Genomic DNA, 18,951 nt, shown 5'->3' on the forward strand with positions numbered 1-18,951 from the left:
CTCCCCATGGTCCATTTTACCTTTCAAAAAATAAGCATCCCAAGGCCCAGGACAAGTTCATCTCTGCCTCTTCACTCACAGCACCCACAGGTCCTCGCAGATGCCAACAGGGCAACGGGCCCCTGATGGGGGAGTGAGCGCCAAATCTGTGAGCAGACATTTCCACAGCTCTAGGCCCGATGGATGAGATAAACACATCAGCCCCTGGTCTGAATCTGACATGGCAAACCAGCCCTTTGTGGGACAGGTAGAGCCAACCCCACGGCCTTTCTCAGAAGCTTTGCCTCACCAACGAGGCCAAGGTGGATACAGTAGTCCTGACACCTTCCCTGCCCAGATTTGTGGCTCAGTTTATGGCAAGTCAGAACCAGGAAGGCCCCTGGAGATCATGGTCAAAGACTTCACTCTACAGATAGGGGACCGTGGCTGACAGGACACAGACTTTCCTGAGATGACACAGCTGACTAGAAGCAGAGCTGTGCCAGACTCCAGGCAGCACGAGTTCCAGCCCAGCACTGTCACTCTGCCAGGCAGTCCCCTACTCAACTCACAGCCACTGACACCAGCAACAGGCCAAGTATGGCACCAGGCAGGCAAAGAGAAGGACCTAATTAATTAAAACCACACAGTCCCTACTTTCAAGGAGCATCAGTGGGAGAACCAATACCAACTGTGGCTGACCACATGTCTAGAGCTGCTCCCACAACATGTGTCTACTGATTGTTCAAAATGTGATTAACCCCCCTGCACTGGGGGAGGCAGGCGGATCACTCGAGGTCAGGAACTAAAGACCAGCCTGGCTGACATGGTAAAACCCCGTCTCTATTAAAAATACAAAAATTAACCGGGCGTGGTGGCAAGCGCCTGTAATCCCAGCTCCTTGGGAGGCTGAGGCAGAACAATCACTTGAACTCGGGAGCTGGAGGTTGCAGTGAGCTGAGATCATGCCACTGCACTCCAGCCTGAGTGATAAAGTAAGACTCTATCTCCAAAAAAAAAAAAGGTTAATCCCAATTGAATGTAAGGCATCCCTAATCTTGAAGACTTAGTACAAAAAAAAGAATGTTAAGTTTATCATTTATCACATGATGAAATATTTTGGATATAGATCTCCCCATCACAGATTAAATAAATTATTAAAATTAATTTCAGTTGGTTGCAGTGGATCCCACCTGTATCCCAGCACTTTGGGAGGCCACAGCAGGAGGACCACTTGAGGCCAGCTATTCAAGACCAGCTTGGGGAAACATAGCAACAAGTCCCCACCTCTGGAAAAAATTAAAAAATTATCCGAGCATGGTGGCACATGTCTGGAATCCCAGCTACTTGGGAGGCTGAGGCAGGAGGATCACCTGAGGATACGGTGAACTATGATTATGCGGCTGCACTGCAGCCTGGGTAACGCAATGAGACCCTGCTTCTTAAATAAACAAAATTTAAAAATCAATTTCACAAGCCAGGTGTGGTAGCTCACACTTGTAATCCCAGCACTCTTGAAGACCGAGGCAGGCATCGAGGTCAGGAGTTCGAGACAATCCTGGCCAACATGACAAAACCCCGTCTCTACTGAAAATACAAAAATTAGCCAGGTGTGGGGGTGCATGCCTGTAGTTAGTCCCAGCTACTCAGGAGGCTGAGGCAGAAGAATCGCTGGAACCCGAGAGGCAGAGGATGCAGTGGGCCAAAATAGCGCCACTGCACTCCAGCCTGGGTGACAAGAGCAAAACTCTGTCAAAGAAAAAAAAATTCACCATTTCATCTTTCTTTTTTTACTGTGACCACTGGGAAATTTACAATTATATAGGTGATTCACATTCTATTTCTTGTGGACAGTAGGTACCTTTACCCCAAGATGGGCCATGTGATGGCAATTGTGTGACTGCATGAGAAATCACCACCAAAACATCAGTCACCACTGCACAGGCTCACCTCGAATTCCCCAGCAGAGCACATGCCCACCTCTGCCAAAAGCTGGCCTCTGCACCATCCCACCACCCTCCATCGGTTAACCCTGTCTCCAAGTCAGTTACATAAACCCTGGTGGGATGCCCCTGGGGCAACCCCTGGGACCAAAAGGGGAACTACAGGGACCCCACCCTTCCCCAGAGCAATTCTCCTATGACTTAGAGGAAGTCTTCAGAAACCACAGGCTGAGGGTGCTTGGTGAAGAAGGTTAAAGTAGGCAAAAGAAAAATCAGAGACTCAGAGTACACCAGCCCCCAAGGCAAAGAGCAGCTTTCCCATCAATGTGTACTGCATACTAGACCCAGACCCAGCCCTCCAGGCGATGACAATCAGGTGGGGAGCTGAAGCAAGCATGGAGTGGACACTCAGAAGTCCATAATAAAATGCTGTATGTGAGCGTGCCACAGCAGGGAGGGAAGTGTGGTAAGGGAACGTGAAGGAGAAATTACTCCAGTACAGAGAACCGAGGGAGGCCTATTAAAGGAGAATGATCCTGAACTGAGGACTGAAGGACACAGATGATTTGAAAACATGGGCTGATGGGGAGGTGAGGGGCAGAAGGAACGATCTCAGACTCTAAATACATACTACAAAACAGAGTGCCTGTAGATTTGATGATACCTGAGATCAAATTTTTAAGAAGGACTCGAGTGAAGACCTTGAATGATGCCAGGTTAAACCTTCAACCAAAGTGGCCCAGGGACCTGTCCCTGCTGCGGACTCACTATGTGGCCAGTGGCCCACTTCCACTCAGGTGGGCCTCACCTACACAACGAGAACAAGGATGCCCACAATCCCTAGAGCTGACCAACTCACCCCCAACCCCTGCCCCACCTCGTGCCTCCAGGCCCATTAGTGGTTCTTAGTTCTTTCATGTGAGGTCAGCACTCCAGGGCCTCCCTCCATGGCCAAGCTGCAGGGAAAGAGAAGAAGTGGAGGGGACTGATTACCTTAAAAGCCACCCCAGCCCCCACCTGCTTCACACCTGAAGACGTGCTGAATCCTACAGGACCCTAAAATGGGATTTGTATTTGCTTTTTCAGGAATTTTTTAGTATTTCAATTCAGCAATACTTAAGGGTGAACTCTTCTCCCAGTTCTCTCTGCTTCAATTATGAACTTCCTATTTCTTCAATCAAAAAAAGACGCTCTCATGAGGACCTTCTGACAGATGGCTGCTGTACCACAGGCCCAGCACCTCTGCACACCCACTGCTATGCATCTGATGAGTTCCAAATAAGAGAACCAGATCTCTACAAAGGAAAAGAGGAAGCCCACTGGAAGCTGCCTTTGAGAAGAACACGCACTGTCAAATTCCAGACAAGAGTCTGAAGTTTCTGCAAGATTCCTTCTCCTGTATGGTGACATCAGATACATGTTTGCCTGGACTTACCACAGGTGCAACTAATATGAGGCCTCACTCCACATTTAACCCGCAGAAACCAGATGGCATCTCTCCATAACTCATCCACTTATCGGTTCATTCATCCAAATAAGCACTGGGCACCTGTCATGCCCCCACTGCTGTCTATTCTCTCTATTCGTTGTGGTCTCAAGGCAAAGGAATATATCAGCTCAAGACCCCCCCCTTCCCAGCCCTCACTAAAACTAGTCCCCCTGGTAAGTGACAGCTAATGAGAGGTAAATGAACACTGAGTGGGACTTCCAGGAAGGCTCCTGTTATGGACTGAATGTTCGTGTCCACCCAAATTTACATATTGAAGCCCTAACCCCTGATGTGATGATATTGGGAGGTAGCGCCTTTGGGAGGTGTATTAGCCCATTCTTGCTCTCCTATAAACAAATACCTGTGGGCCAGGCATGGTGGTTCACGCCTGTAATCCCAGCACTTTGGGAGGCCGAGATGGGCAGATCACTTGAGGCCAGGAGCTCAAGACCAGCCTGGCCAACATGGCAAAACCCCATCTCTACTAAAAATATGAAAAAAAAAAAAAAAAAAAAAAAGCCAGATGTGGTGGCAGGCACCTGTAGTTCCAGCTACTCAGGAGGCTAAGGCAGCAGAGTCACTTGAACCCAGGAGGCGGAGGTTGCAGTGAGCTGAGATGACACCACTGCACTCCAGCCTGGGTGACAGAGTGAGACTCCACCTCAATAAAAAAAAAAAGAAAAAGAAATACCTGACACTGGGTAATTTAAAAAGAAAAGTGGCCTAATTGGCTCACAGTTCGGTAGGCTGTACAGGAAGCATGATTCTGGCACCTGCTCAGCTTCTAGGAAGGCCTCAGGACACTTACAGTCATGGCAGAGGCAAAGCGGAAGCATGGCATCTCACACAGTGCCTGGGCTTGGGTCCAGGGTTGGGGAAAAGTGCTACACACTTTTTATTTTATTTTATTTATTTTTTTTTTTGAGACTGAGTCTCGCTCTATTGCCCAGGCTGGAATGTAGTGATGTAATCTCGGCTCTGTACAACCTCTGCCTCCTGAGTAGCTGGGACTACAGGTGCACACCACCAGGCCCGGCTAATTTTTGAACTTTTAGTAGAGACAAGGTTTCACCATGTTGGCCAAGCTGGTCTCAAACTCCTGACCTGAGATAATCCACCTACCTCAGCCTCCCAAAGTGCTGGGATTACAAGATTACAGGTGTGAGCCACTGTGCCCAGTTGCTACACACTTTTAAACCACATCTCATGAGAACTATCACAGGGATAGAACCAAGGGGAATGGTGCTAGACCATTCATGAGAAACAGCCTCCATGATTAACTCACCTCCCACCAAGTCCCACCTCCAACTTCGGGGATTATAATTGGACATAAAATTTGGGAGGGGCACAGACCCAAACCATATCAGGAGGTAATTAGGGTTAGATGAGGTCCTGAGGGTGGGGCCCTCATGAGGGGATTAGCGCCCTTGTAAGAAAGGGAAGAGAGAGGGATCTCTCCCTCTGCTGCACTGAGGAAACACCATTCTGTCAAAGGCCTCTTAGGAAAGATTCCGCAAAGGAGGAGGGTATTAGGCAGCAGGCCGGGCCAGGAGGCACCAAAGAGTTTACACACACATTTAACTGAGGAGAGTTTAACTGCGCCATTGCTTCTCAGGGTCGTCACAAGACACAGGGCTTCCAAAGTCAGAAACCAATTTAGCAATCCCAGAGAGAGCTGGCTATCTGGTTCTCATCATTATATGAAAGATGACACCTAACAATCATTGATACAACCAATAACGTTTTACCTTCAGATGGTAACAAAGGCCCCAGGCCCTGGTATTTAATATATTATTTGAACAGGGCTCTACGCTCACAGGTCCTGTGGTGTGCACAAGTCACACAGTGATTCACTCACAGCTGAGAAACCCCATGAGCCATCAGAAGAAGTAAGGCTCTGTTTATAATAGTACTAGAGAGGAAAATGCTAGCCGAGCTTGGTTTGAGGTCTAAGACGCGACACAGAAAAAAATGTTAAATACCTTCATGACTTACAGACACTAACAGCTTTCATGGGAACAGCTCCATGGAGAGAATTTTAAAAGGCAGCTCTTGGGCCACGCAAGGTGACTCACACCTGTAATTCCAGCACTTTGGAAGGCCAAGGCAGGTGGATCACTTGAGGCCAGGAGTTCAAGACCAGCCTGGCCAACATGGTGAAACCCTATCTCTACCTAAATACTAAAATTAGCTGGGCATGGTGGTGAGCACCTGTACTCCCAGCTATTCAGGAGGCTGAGGCAGGAGAATCACTTGAACCCTGGAGGTGGAGGTTGCAGTGAGCCGAGATTATGCCACCGCACTCCAGCCTGGGCGACAGTGACTGTTTTAAAAATTAAAAAAAAAAAAAAAAAGGTTGCTTATGAATGAATGTGGTAAGTGACCTTCATTAGACACTGGCCCAGGCCAGCTGTGACTGTGAAGCACTTGGAAATGTGGAAATGTGTGGGCATTCCACAAAGGGTCATCAGCAAAAGGAGTGGTGGGTAGAGAAGTCTGGCATGGTTGAGGCGGCCACAAGGGGAGAGAGGCCACAGTCATGCCCCTGTGACTCAACTATTGCCCACAATGGCTCTCAGGAAGGAACAAGAGCATTTGCACATTTGCATTGGCTACAACAAAGGTCCAAGACAGAAGGAAGTTTACAGACCTCCCAGTTCAAGCCCCTCATTTTTCAAAGGAGAGTCCAGAATAGGTGATGTTACACAGCTATTTAGTGGCCTCCCAGAGCCAGGAAGCCAGAGCCCTGGCCCTTAGTCTGGAGCTATTTCTGCTCAACCATGCAGTGTCTACCCCCAGGAGTACCTCATTAACATAGTCACTGGACAACTGGACAGTCTCCCTGCCAGTATTACACGGCAAGAGCAGCTGCTAGGGCTCCAAACACAAGACGGAAACACCACCATGCACAGGATTGCTACCTCCTGCCTGCAGCTCCCGTCCTGAAGCCTCACGCGGGTCCGGCCGACAGGCTCCAGCAGCTGCAAAGGAAGCAGCTGTCCAAAGCCATTCTCTAGCAGGTGGTAGCTCCAAGTCAGGAAGAAAGCCCTCAAGACCAGACCAATCTAGTACCTGACCACTAACACGTCTGTAAGTCTGGATACAGATGATTACAAAGGAGAAAATAATCACAGCAGTTATTGCTTAAGCATTTATTCTGTATGACATAATCTATATAAAGTGTGCTGAATACAGTACATCATTTAAGTCTCAAAATAACCCTACAAGGTCAGTCCAATTATCCCTACTTTATAAAGAAGACCAAGGCTCAGAAAGGTTAAATAACTTGCCCAAGATCACATAGCTATCAAGGACAAAGTCAAGATTCAAAGCCTAAACCAGACCTTTCATTCTAACTTCTTTTTTTTTTTTTTTGAGTCGGAATTTTGCTATTGCTACCCAGGCTAGAGTGCAAAAGCATGATCTCAGCTCACTGCAATCTCCACCGCCCGGGTTCAAGTGATTCTCCTGCCTCAGCCTCCTGAGTAACTGGGATTATAGGCACCCGCCATCACACCCGGCGAATTTTTGTATTTTTAGTAGAGACGGGGTTTCACTATGTTGGCCAGGCTGGTCTCGAACTCTTGACCTTAGGTGATCTGCCCACCTCAGCCTCCCAAAGGGCTGGGATTGCAGGCATGAGCCGCTGCACCCAGTCTCATTCTAAATTTCTATTAAATAGCACTTGCTGGTGCTGCAAACTCCTGACAGAGAAGTACTGGTCAAGGAAGTGCAACCTTAGCTCCCCACACGAATCAAGGACATGCTGGCCACTGCCACACAGGTCAGGATGGGCAGGGAAGCTTGCAGGGTTTAAGATTTGCAGAAAGCACCAGGGAGGAGGAGAGGAGACGTAGCGAGAAGGCCCACTGCTGTAGGCACTGAGCTCATCCACAAGAGGCCGGAAAATGGGGTGCAGACAGGCTGATCCTAAAAGCACTCATGGCTCCCTAAGCTTAGCCTCCTACCCCCCACCATGCATTCTCACCTGCTCTGAGGAACAGCTTGGACCCCACCCACAGGGGAGCCAGGAGGATAAATGAGATGCAGAGATGCAGAGAGGCACAGGGCAGACACAATTCCCCCACCGAGAGGCCCAGGAATCCTACTGCCTTCCCCGTACCCTTTCTAAATGCCTTTAGTACTTAAAACCCAAAGGGACTCTGCTTTACTTGGGAATGCATGGGTTCAGTATGCATACAACCCCCGAGCACTTGCCAAAGCAATGATGGAGCCAGAAGAGGCTTCCGGACCCCCCTGGACACCTGGACATGGATTTGGAGGAAGACGTGCCCCACTTTCTTCTAGAGAGAGTTGGAAAGATACCAGCCCGGGGCAAAGCAGAGGCTGCTCGGGTGTGAAGTGAGCAGTGACCCTGCAGGCGCGGGGCGGAAGAACCTGAAGGAGAGCGAAGCCCCAGCCAAATGACGTGTGGGCCAGCTTCTACCCCTCGTGCTTTGCTGGAGGAATCTCACCCCCACAGGGGCCGGGGCAAGGCCCCTTCTGGATAGCGGCAACCGCTAGGCAGGAAGCCTCTGTCCTTTCTAACCTGATACTGTTCTGTCCTTGCCTCTTTACAGGGAATGTCACAGGCACTGCTGGGAAGAACCCCTCCCCCGGCTAGAAGCTCATGAAGAAAAGCATCAGAGGCCTTTCCAACCCAAATGAGGAAGATCAAAACCCTTTGAAAACATGGTCAATAATCCCTGGGGGGTCTCAGTGAGGAAGGGATGGGCAGGACAGACATCAAAGTGGACGAGAGACAAGGGTGTCTGTTCTCAGCTTTATTAAAGTCGTGGTTTTCTGCCTATCTTCTGAGGAATCTCAGGGACCAGCAGTTCATGGACTGCCTGAGCCCTTCCAGCCGGCAAGCCGCCCAGCCTGCACTCCCCCTTCAACTCCTGAATGATGCTTCAGAATGATGCTTGGTGGAAGAGGACCATAGACAGAAACTGGCCATTCTGACAGCACCATTTTACCCCTGGGGATATCTGGCATATATTTTAATCCAAATTATCCCAGAACAAAGTTTCATTTGAAATCATTTTCTGGAGAGAATCCCATTAAGCCCATTTAATGCCTTGATTATTTTTCACACCCAGGTACTTCTAATTTTTCATCTTTATGTAGTCAACATTATTCTCCTGAGGATTGGTTCCTTTCTATTTCAAATAAACAGATTTGATTGAATGAACAGTTTCATCCATATCAAATTTTACTAAATGTAGCTTGTGGCATGGAGTTTTTCATTATTTCTATAAACATTTTCCTGAATCGGTTTCTTAAAGATCTAAAAATTTGGGCAGGCACAGTGGCTCACGCCTGTAATCCCAACACTTTGGGAGGCCGAGGCAGGTGGATCACCTGAGGTCAGGAGTTCAAGACCATCTTGGCCAACATGGCAAACGCTGTCTCTACTAAAAATACAAAAATTAGCTGGATGTGGTAGCAGGCACCTGTAATCCCAGCTACTCAGGAGGCTGAGGCAAGAGAACCGCTTGAACCTGGGAGGTGGAGATTGAAGTGAGCTGAGCTCGCACCACTGCACTCCAATCTAGGTGACAAGAGCGAAACTCCATCTCAAAAAAAAAAAGATCTAAAAATTTGTCAAACATATGGGACATCATTTTTCTTACTTCCAAAGGTTACCATGTACAGTGTGAGCCATTATCAGTTTAATAGTGTTATTCAATGCACATTATAAAGTAAACAAGAGATCCACGGTAGGCATCTATTCTTAGATGAGAAAACCAAGGGCAGTCTTAAGAGAGACGGTGCCTGCAGTTGTACCGTGGACAGACCACACAGCCTTTTCACATGCCGGAGCAGCAAGAGAGCTTTGCAGGGTTACAAACACCGAGGTCAAATAGTTTTGTTCCAGCTTGAGCTTAAAGGTGAACTATTTAAAAATAAAAATGTAAAAGCTACTACTTGCTTCAAAATACAGCTAGGAGTAAGAAGGGAGAGCTGGGGGTGGGGGCAAAGATGAAACAGGGTTGCCGCCAGGTTGGTAACTGTAGAAGCTGGATGACGAACTTCTGAGGTTCCATTATGCTATTCTCTATTTTGCATATATTTGAAGTTTTTGACCCAGTTTCTGGCAAAACAATCCCTACTGCCAACAGTCATCCAGACTAGCCATGGGTGAGTCTGATGCAAGAGTTTTGGTTGGGGGCATCAGGGAAGGTTCGTGAAGCACTGGGCCCACCTCTGATTCTCTTCAGTGCCAGACACCAGCCCACAGTTCACCTCCCGGCAAAGCATGTTCATAGAAACCACCCAAAGGGCTTCCCCTTGCACTCAGGCAGCACTGGTTCCTCTGCCTCAAGCTGGCACCATTTGTCACCCTATGAAATCTCCCTCATTCATGTAAAGCCTGGCAGGAGGCCGGGCACGGTGGCTCACGCCTGTAATCCTAGCACTTTGAGAGGCTGAGGTGGGTGGATCACAAGGTCAGGAGTTCGAGATCAGCCTGGCCAGCATGGTGAAACCCCATCTCTACTAAAAATGCAAACATTAGCTAGGCATGGTGGTGTGCGCCTGTAATCCCAGCTACTCAGGAGGCTGAGGCACGAGAATCACTTGAACCTGGGAGGCAGAGGTTGCAGTGAGCAGAGATCACACTACTGTACTCCAGTCTGGATGACGAGCGAGACTCATCTCAAAAAAAAAAAAAACAACACTGGCAGGAGGAGGGTCTCGGGTCTCGTGTTTTCACAGGGCATTACTTAGCCTGAGTCAGCATGCCTAGGCTAGTCAGCCGGCTGATGTCTCCCTCCCTACACTTCCATTCTTTCACAATTATAAGCAGCTTACAGGGCCTGCCAGTCACACACAGCAGGCCTGTGGGAACCAAGCATCCTAAATCAAATCCTTCCTGTTGCTGCAGCAACACCACAGAAGCCAGGCTCTTCCTGCCCGCCTTAGCCAGGGGGGTGCGCCCACATTCCTCCCTGTCCTCCTCCACTCTCACCTTCATGCTCTAGCAGTGTGCCACCGGCTAGAGGACCACAGGCCAGGCATGAGGCAGGGGCCCAAGCCAGGGACAGAGAGCAGTGCCCCAAGGTCAAAACCCCCCAACAACACCCCAGGGTACCACCACCCAACCCAGACTCCTAGCCCACAGAACTAAATAGCACGGTCTTTGTGCTCAGGGACATGGAGATATGTTGACCAATTTTTTTTACTTTCTAGGAGAAAATGTAAGAGCCTAACAAGTAAATTGGCCTGCTCAAAGCATCGAGCTTAGGTATTCTACCAACCCCAGTCCAGGCTGCCTTCCCTGCCAGCCACACGCCCATCCCCGACATCACACTCTTGCACTCTCTCTGTCCCCAAAACACACACACAACGCTTACACCTGTAATCCTAACACTTTGGGAGGCCAAGGCAGGTGGATCACCTGAGGTCAAGAGTTCAAGGCCAGCTTGGCCAACATGGCAAAACCCCGTCTCTGCTAAAAATACAAAAATTAGCTGGGCATGATGGTGGGCGCCTGTAATCCCAGCTACTCAGGAGGCTGAAGCAAGAGAGTCACTTGAACATGGGAGGTGGAAGTTGCAGTGAGCCATGATTGCACCATTACACTCCAGCCTATGTGACAAAAATGAAACTCTATCTCAAAAACAAAACAAAACAAAAATCTAAAAATCTGTCAAAGATACGGAACATTTTTTTCAGTCCCAAAAGTTACCATGTACAATCTGAGCCATCTCTTAATTCTTCAAATGCGTGCTAACGCAGAATGCTCCTCTGCTGCCATGGGTCTCCCTGAGCTCAGCAGGGCTATGCCTTCCTCTCTGCCTGTCCACTCACATTTATCTTCCATCTCTGCCTTTGTCCCCCACCTACACCATCATTCCTAGGACCCACGAAACCCCAGCGTCTCCTAGATACACACACACACCCCCCCCCACCCCCAATCCGGGAAGCCATTTCATCTTCCACTGGGACACACAATACAGACTCAGGCTACAAACCTGGTCATTGCCTGACGCTATGAGGGGGTGAAGAGCAATGCTTTATGCCGCGGAGAACTGGAATACTGCATGCTCTGAGAGTCCACGTGCTCCGCAATTATGCCTCATGACAATCCTTTGCAGCTAATGAGTAGCTGCTGGTTTCCAATCAGAAGGGTGGAGCATAGGAGGAGAGGTGGGTGTATACAAAACCCTCCTGTAAGCTACAGCTGGGCTGTCAGAGCCCTTGACAGAGCTCTGATCCGGACTCCTACGTCTCTTCTTCCTCTCCAGTGGAAGAACCAGGTGGCCAGTTGCTCCCTCCCCGAGTCCACTCTCCACTGCCTGGGGCTTGTGAACAGAACACAAACTCTTCAGTGCCTGCTCCCCAGAGATGGTTACACCCGCACCATGTGGAAAAACAAGCCCCCTGTATCTCTCCAATCTCAACCCCCCATAATGTCAACAAAAGAAACATTTTAGGCTGAGCATGGCGGTGGCTCACACCTGAATCCCAGCACCTTGGGAGGCTGAGGAGGGTAGATCACCTGAGGTCAGGAGGTCAAGGCCAGCCTGGTCAACATGGTGAAACCTGTTTCTACTAAAAATACAAAAATTAGCCAGGCATGGTGGTGCAGGCCTATAATCCCAGCAACTCAGGAGGCTGAGGTGGGAGAATTGCTTGAACCCAGGAGGCAGAGGTTGCAGTGAGCCAAGATCGCACCACTGCATTCCAGCCTGGGTGACACGAATGAAACGTGGTTCCCCACCGCCCTCCACCAAAAAAAGAAACACATTTTTATGCCTTGCACAAAACTGGCATTGATTTGACCAGGACAATTGGGCCACTCTGAGGCCGTGGTCTGCGTCATGAGAACCAGGAAGACCAGAGTAAATCCCTGGCACCAACAATAACCATTGTCTCGGGTCAGCAACCTTGAACAAGTCACTAACTTTTCAGATTCGAACGCCAGGGCCTCTGCTAACTCCAAGGAAGGCTGTTTCGGTACTGAAAATACGTAATTACAGCAGGGACCCATAAGGAGAGTTCTGTAATGCAATATCTGGCTTTAACAACATATGCAAATTGGGAGCCAGCAGGCTAGTTAACCACGAGCTGTTTTGCTTTGGCTATGTTCTTTGCTGCTGTGCAAGTTTGCAAATTTTCCGTGATAAAAAAGTTTACAAAATTGCTTCTCAATACATTTCTTAATCAGCGGTTGCTTTGCTATTTATCTACCACACAGTTCTTTCTTTAAACTCAAAATTATGTCACTGGGTGGAGCAACAGCATAATCTGAGGGAAAAGGGGAGGTCCACACTATTTATCAAGTCAAAAAATAACCACTATTTCCAGCAAATGTTTTCAACCAATCACTAGAACACCTTCTTTAAATAGCTGGGGAAATCTGAAAAAGGACTGGATATTAGATGATATTTAAAAACTAATTTTGTTAGATGAAAAAATGTGACCTTTTAAAGGTTCTTATCTGTTAAGAGGTAAATATCTAAATATTCAGGTGTGCAGTGATAAATCTCTGACAGCTTTAAAGTAATCAAGGAAAAACCTAGAAGGGAGGGTGGATGAAACCTGATTGGCAGGAGGTTCACAATTGTTGACGCTGGTGATGGGCATGCGTGGTCCACTGATGATTCTACTTTTGTAGAAATTCCATAATAAAAAGTCATAAAGAAATATTTTTTGAAGGTGTTGGTTCATCAGTTATGATAATCACTTTTGCCCTTTACCTTCCACATAATCACAAAACTCAAGAAAACGTTTACTAAAAAAAAATAGGGAAAACCCAAAATATTTGTCAGTGGTTATCCTCATTAAAGGCAACATGTCAAATAAATAAGTAAACAAATAAAACTAAAACAAGGCCAGGTACAGTGACTCACCCCTGTAATCTCAGTACTTTGGGAGGCTGAGGCTGGTGGATCACATGAGGCCAGAAGTTCGAGACCAGCCTGGCCAATATGGCGAAACCCCATCTGTACTAAAAGTACAAAAATTAGCTGAGTGTGGTGGCGCATGCCTGTAGTCCCAGCTACTCAGGTGACTTAGGCACCACAATCCCTTGAACTCAGGAGAGGGAGGTTGCAGTGAGCCAAAACTGCACCACCGCGCTACAGCCTGAACAACAGAGCAAGACCCTGCCTCAAAAAAAGAAAAAGAAATATCTAAGATTGGCTGGCAATGAGGGGAGGTAAAAAGTCAAAATGTTAACCCAGGCCAGCCACAGCAGCTCCTGCCTGTAATCCCGGCACTTTGGGAGGCCAAGGTGGGCAGATTACCTAAGGTCAGGAGTTCGAGGCCAGCCTGACCAACATGGTGAAACCCGTCTCTACTAAAAATACAAAATTAGCTGGCCATGGTGGAGCACGCCTGTCATCCCAGCTACTCCGGAGGCCGACACAGGAGAATCACTTGAGCCTGGAGACAGAGGTTGCAATGAGCTGAGACTGCGTCACTGCACTCCAGCCTCGGCAATAAGAGTGAAACTCCATCAAACAAACAAACAAACAAACAAATAAATAAAATGTTACCCAAACAAGAGACAGGTTTACAAGACTGAGCTGCTCATGGTCCCTCCAAGCCCACCCTACCCACACACGGTCTTTTAAGATGTGTAGGAAATGACGGCACCCAGCAATGCCCCAATAGCCGGTTAGTGGCCAAACCACTCCAGTTGTTCAAAAGTTCTCATCTCTAATCTCAATCACTTCTGCGATGACTTAAAGCTCTTGCTCTTTCTCTGTCCCTGGCAGAGACAGAAAAACAACAAAACACGCCCGCTTAAAATTACAAAGCACCACACCAGGACAGATCCACTTTCATGGAAAGCCAAAACTAAACGCAGGCCCCTGGATAAGGCCGTCCCTTCCCACACTCTACCTCTACTGCCCTGATGCAGGGAGGATAAAAGGAGCCAGGACAGGGGTGCTATGAAATCCCCACTGTGTGCCAGGTATGAACCCATGGAGTCTAACAGCCCTGCTAGAGGTATTGTCAGACCCATTTTACACCCAAAGAAACTGGTTAAGGCACTGGTCCAAGGTCATGGGGCTAGAAAGGAAGGAGACAGGACCCATACCCAGGCCTTTGATTCTGATCACCTGGAGAGAAAAAGCACCAAAGCAGGGCCCTATATTATCATCCCGCCCCCGCCCCCGCCCCCGCCCAGCCCCGCTCCGCTCCAGTGGTGTATTATCTTGTAAGCTTGGCGTTTCAGTGAACCAGCTGCTCCTTTGGCCGTGCTTAAGCAAGCTTCACTGAAGCTTACAAGACTGACTCTCTAGATGGTAGCTTCTGATGAGAACCCATCGTTCATACTCTCTCCATTTCGCCATGTGCATACCCACTTTGCCGAGCTGTCTCTCTATAGGGCATCCAAAGGCCTGGCAATCTCTGTTCCACCCCGCCTTACCCCCTAGTTCTGTACCAAGGAACAAATGGGCTCTAGAGAAACCACTGCAGATGTATCCAGCATGGGTTCTTACCTGGGTTATTTTTAAAGTTTTCTCACTACCTGCCCACTTGGTTGGAGGTGCCACATGCCAAACTTTCACAAGCTAATCCTGGGCTCTGCTCATCTCTATTTGGAAACTGCTTTCCAACACACTTGAAACAAATGAGTTCAAAGTCATTAACATTCCTCGTGCCTCAGACAAAAATACTCAAAACAAATGATGAAGGGGAGTTATCTGTCAATGGCCCCTTCCCTGCCAGCTGGGATCTACAAAAGGAACCTCTTAACTGGAGAGCTTTTCTATAATGGCCACGACTGGGCTTTTGCCAGCCAGTACCTCACACAACTGCTTGGCTTCAGTCCCAAGGGATGCCGTTTAACAGAGGCAGAGGACACACCCACTCTAGACAAAGTAACTTCAGTTAACACCAACTCACTCTGCAATCTGGAAGCCAGATCTTTCTACTCTTGGCCTATAAGCCTGGGAGACACCCATGAAAGGTATGTGAAGGGAGAGGATAGGACAACTCAAACCCAGGACACCAGCACACACTGGATGATGACCGAATGCCTGGTCAGTCCCCCAGACCCAGGACCCTTGCAGTTAAGATGCTACAGCAAAAAAGTCTGGTAACCCACAGCCCTCTCCTCTATGCATAGTGCATAGAATTTCTATGATCTCGTCACAGCAGCATTGCTCCTTGTGTCCTGGAAAGTCTTATGAGAGCCAAAACTGTGTTACTGATTTTTTTAATTCCCAAAATCTAGCATAGTGGCTGGTACACTGCAAATGTTTATGGTAGAAATGATCACCCACAAACAACTCCCTTATGATCAATCATTATGAATGCATTTGTGATTTTTTCTCCTGTGACTCCCGCAATTAGACACGTCTATCTGACGTGTTTATCCTTGAAAATGGCCATTTAGGGTGATGTAAAAACTCACCTGAGTAATCAAACTATATACCCTAAGTCACGTCATGTGAATGCCATTCTCTCAAGATCTAACTCATTCCCCTCCACTCGACCTCACCTCTTCCAAGCTGGGCGATATATAACCCAGATCCCAATGGAGCTTCAGGAAACTCAAGCCTGGGAAAAAATTTACCCTCTCTGATTTCACAGGACCAAGTTTCTGTACTTGTTTCCTCAGTTTGCCACATTATAAAATAGTGTATATGAAAAAATACTTTGAAAACTGCCCAACACTATGATATCAGGAACACATCTCATGAATTATTTGACTATTCACTTGGTCTTCTCAATAGGATTGCAGACTCTCGGAAAGCACTGTGAGTCCCCAACACTAAGCTGCACTTAGAAACAGGTGCTACGCCAAGCCCTCCAGTAGCCGGGAACACTGGCTCTCCTCTTCCCCCCTCCTCCAGGTTTCCGCCTTCCCTGGGTCATTCAGCACTGTTTGTTGCCCGGTACACTTAAGCACAGCCAAAGGAGTGACTGGTTCACTGAAACGTCAAACCCCCACCTCCAACCTAACTGTGCTCCTGGATCAGCATAACTTGGCTTAATTTTAACTACCACCTTCAAGAAGATCTGCAAAGGAATTCAAGGTCAGCGGGACACAGATGAAAATGAGGGCTTAATATAAACAGGAGTTAACACAACATACCTTTCTGGTGAGCACAGCATATAAAAAATCTGAGGGATCTGTTATCATGCAAGTGCAAAGACGCTCAGCATGGCTGCAGCCAGGGGGCCCTGGCCAGAGCAGGCGGTCAGAAATAGCAACGGGCACAAGGGCATACACAGCCAGGGGCCCCTCTGGCTGCTGGAGGCCACACCATTTCAGGCCACCCAGGGATCTGTGGAAAGGATGGTAAGGGCCTTGTGACGGGACCAGGGCAGCAGCTCCGCCCCCACCTGGGGAGCCAGGATTGGCCCAAGCTGGTGTGGCAGGGGCTCTCCAAGTGAGCCCAGGATCCTGGCAAATCTCCTTTCCACCTGGTATTGCCAAGCAAAGCAGGTCTGAGGAACTCAGGGGCCTCCTCCCAGCTCTAAATGTCTGGAAATAAGCTGCAGCCAATGGAACTAGGAATGAAAAAGGATAATATATCCACACAGAGGAATCCAAATGTCTCAGGGCTGAGATGACTACACCTTAAGCCTTTGTAATTCTATCAATTCCCAACATTCCTTTATTTATTTGTTTCGTTTTTGAGACAGGCTCTCACTCTGTCACCCAGGCTGGAGTGCAGTGACACAATCATGGCTCAGTGCAGCCTCAACCTCCCGGGCTCCAGAGATCCTCCCACCTTAGCCTCCCTGGTAGCTGGGACTACAGGAGCACACCACCAAGCCCAGTTAATTTTTTATATAGGTGGAGCTTTGCCATGTTGCCCAGGCTAGTCTTGAAAACTCCTATGCTCAAGCGATCTACCTGCCTCCGCTTCCTAAAGTGCTGAGATTACAGGCATGAGCCGCCGTGCCAGGCCGCAAGCATTCCTCTTTATAGCAAGTGCTCATTTTCCACCTTTACTTTGCACCACACAACAGGAAGATGCAGAAAAGATAAGACGCAGTTTCTGCCCTCAAGCTCACGATTCCAGGGCAGGCATCTTAACCCATGATTTACAGGCTAAGATCACAGATCAAGATTCAGGCTTCTAGGCTCACTAGCTGTGTGACCCTGAGCACTTTCTTACTTCTCTGTGCCTCAGTTTCCTCACCTGCAAAACACAGATAATAACAGAACCTAGCTCATGGACTTGCCGCGAGGAATAAGTGAGTTAATACGTATTAAGTGCTGAGAACAAGCACACAGTAAGCAATAGAGTGTCATATAGGCAAGCACTATGTAGCATTAGCCTGTGGGTATTACCCCACATGACAGGAATATTTAAGCGGATGTGATATATGCCTTGAAGTTATAATTTATGCACCCATGCACATGTCTGTTTTGACAGGATGACATCCACAATGTTCAAATCCTCAAAGAAGCAGAGCTGAGAAAAAGCTGAGGGCGTGGGGCTACAGGAAGGGTTCATAGAAGCTACACTGACTTGTGCCTTCATTTTAATCCAGCAAAGGGTAAAAGCTAAGCAGTGCTGTCCAACAGAGCTTTCTGCAGTAATGGAAATGTTCTTTATCTACTATCCCGAAATAGTAGCCAGCCTCCACGTGTGGCTATCGAGCACTTGAAATGTGGCCAGCCAGAGTGAATAAATAAATTTCTGGTTTAATTTTAGTTAATTTACATTTAAGCAGCTATGTGTGGCTAATGGCTGCTATTTTGAACATCACAGAGCTAGTCAGTCTGGGAAGAACAAAGTCACAGCGAAAGAACAGATTATGCAATGATGCAAAATATTCCCTGCTGTCCTCAGAAATCATGACTAGAACACCACAATGTACCCCGCAATTATAAGTAGTGACGCGCACACACACTGAACCTCAGCACAGAGAAGTGCAGATGCCGAAAGACAAGAGGGGCCAAGGCCGGGAAAAACCTCATGCGCTGTGGTCAGATTTGGGCTTGACGCTGGAGACAGAGAAAACATTCTGTATTCGCCAGGGTTCTCCCAAGAAGCAGAACTAATAGGGTGTTTATACAGAGAAACATTTACTATAAGGAATTGGCTCATGCAATTATGGAGGCTGGCAAGTTCAAAATCTGCAGAGTTCAAAGTCTCCAAGTAGGCTGGAGACCCAGCAAAGAACTGATATTTCAGTTCAAGACCGAAGGCTGTCTGCTGCTGAACTCCCTCTTGCTTGTGGGATGTCCCTCTTTTGCTCTATTCAGACCTTTAACTGACTAGATGAGGACCACCCACACTGGGGAGGGAAATCGGCTTTACTCAAAGTCCACTGATTTAAATGTTAATGTCATCCAAAAACACTCCCACAGAAACACCCAGAATTATATCTGACCACATATCTGGACACTGTGGCCCCGTCAAGTGGACACATAAAATTAATCATCATATGTACTAAAGTTTTTAGCAGGACTAACAGCAGAACTGACTCTGGCAAGATAATTCAGCTGGGAGGCAGTAGGGAGAGATGGAGGTTCAGGAGGCAGGAAGACCAGTTGAAAGGCTACTTCAGGCCCAGGGCGGTGGCAGCACTTTGGGAGACTGAGGCAAGTGC

The 18,951-nt window shown here is 48.0% G+C and overlaps 1 protein-coding gene across 2 annotated transcripts in view; it reads right to left on the reverse strand.

The window, feature by feature from the left end:
* Positions 1–18,951, reverse strand: part of SH3BP5 (SH3 domain binding protein 5) — a 78,048-nt gene that overhangs the window by 11,985 nt on the left and 47,112 nt on the right. The gene's annotated exons all lie outside the window — the stretch shown is intronic.

Source organism: Sapajus apella, unplaced genomic scaffold (assembly GCF_009761245.1).
Source record: "Sapajus apella isolate SASKATOON/1434 unplaced genomic scaffold, GSC_monkey_1.0 scaffold4, whole genome shotgun sequence".
Lineage (NCBI taxonomy): Eukaryota > Metazoa > Chordata > Mammalia > Primates > Cebidae > Sapajus > Sapajus apella.